The sequence below is a fragment of the Bactrocera latifrons genome, unplaced genomic scaffold (assembly GCF_001853355.1).
Source record: "Bactrocera latifrons isolate USDA-ARS-PBARC rearing strain unplaced genomic scaffold, ASM185335v1 scaffold_639, whole genome shotgun sequence".
In the NCBI taxonomy this organism is placed as follows: Eukaryota; Metazoa; Arthropoda; class Insecta; order Diptera; family Tephritidae; genus Bactrocera; species Bactrocera latifrons.
In genome coordinates, this window is record NW_017537311.1 from 109,511 (window position 1) to 111,298 (window position 1,788).

Sequence of the window (1,788 nt, forward strand, 5' to 3'; positions counted from 1 at the left end):
CTATGTTATAGTTTGAATTAAATATTATTTTAATGATAAAAACTGTGTTATAGTGTGAATTCAATTAAAACTTACATTTTTCTTTTTTTACATTTTTTTTCTCCGTTAACACAAACCTGTCGTAYAAAAATTCCGCTAAACTTAAAAATTTTCCGTTCCGAGTGAATTCAGTGAATGCAACTCTACGAATTTCGAACTTACTTTCCGAACTGTTCGAATTGCATGATAGCAGTTTCGTAACTTTCCCGAAAAAACAGTCTACGATGGATTGCGTGATAGGGCTGAATGTCTTTAATATTATTATTACTAATATATGACAATAAAACTCATCACTCACCCGCTTATGGTATTTACCTCGATGGCAGCATCACCAGATTTGATGAATTTGGGGTTCTCTTCGGTGGTCTTACCGGAACGACGATCAACCATTTCTTTCTTCGCGTGTATAATGCCCGCACATATCATATTATCGGGATTAGGGTCCACAGTGTCCAATAGTTGCATACCGAATCCCATACGCTTATTGCGTGCACCCGGCAGATCCAATGACTGAAATGCCCTGAAGACCTTTTGTGCTCTTTGTTGTTCGCCGCCTAAGCTTTTCTATCGGGCGAAAAAAAAAAAATTTACTCGCCACTCATTTCCGTGGGCTAAAAAACAAACAAAAAATTTATTTAACGTCAGTGGCAATTTTATGCTGAATTTCAATTTATTTCAGCGAACTTGCAGGCAATGTGAGTGGTGTGGCACTCCAACACTGCAATGTGGCCGTTGGCAATTCGACCAGGGTGGTTCAGCACAATAACCTGGGCGGTGAAATCAGCAGCACCCTTAGGGGGCTTGCCTTGGAATCACCAGCGACATAGCCACGACGCAATTCCTTAACGGAGACGCTCGTGACGTTGAAACCAACGTTGTCACCGGGAACAGCCTTTGGCAAACCTTCGTGGTGCATTTCGTCGGACTTAAATTCAGCGGTGATGTTCGGTGATGTGAAGGGCATCGATAAGTGTCTTGCCTTCAGCATTACAAGTGCAGAGTAGCAGTAAAATTTAAATGATATAAATACATACAAACATAGTGACGAAAAAAAAGAGAGAAACTAAAAATTAAATAGAGCGCAAGTGCAAACAGCAGTGAAATTATATAAAAAAAATACAGTGCCTAAAACTGAAAATAATAGAATATAAAAACGAAAGAAGTATAAGTGTTAAAAGTGCATACATACTTACCAATCCATCACAAAAATTTACTTGTATATAAATAATATAATACAAGAAACAAAAATTCATCTGCCCGAAAAAAGCCCAACAACAAAGTTCTGGGTAGTGACCAAAAAAAAGAAAACGAAAATACACATATGTACATATATAAATAACAGTGCGGTGAACAAAATAAGCAGTTACCAAACAAAAAAAAAAACGGGCGCGGAAAAAAAACCTGATTAAAAATACACTACAATAATACAAAAATCAGCGGGCGCGAATAAAAAGCCATATACTATGTATGTATGTAACAAACACATATTAAAATAAAACGGGTGCGGAGTAAACCAACAAAAAAGAAAAAAAACCAACAACCACCGGGAACCCTTTGCAGCATTCCAGGGCAGGATTTGGAATAGCTCATAGGAACTACCATACACACTGGCCTACCCTAATACCCACAATCCCATGACGGATAACAAAGTGAGTCCTATCGATTCCTTTTCGTACTGCATTTTTCTTTTAAATTTTTGCATACATGTACATATACCATTACGATTTAAAACAAAAAACAAAAAAACTT

At 37.2% G+C, this 1,788-nt stretch overlaps 1 pseudogene; it reads right to left on the reverse strand.

The window, feature by feature from the left end:
• Positions 1 to 704: 704 nt before the first annotated feature.
• On the reverse strand, positions 705 to 1,027 carry LOC108975326 (annotated as a pseudogene).
• Between the last annotated feature and the right edge of the window lie 761 nt (positions 1,028 to 1,788).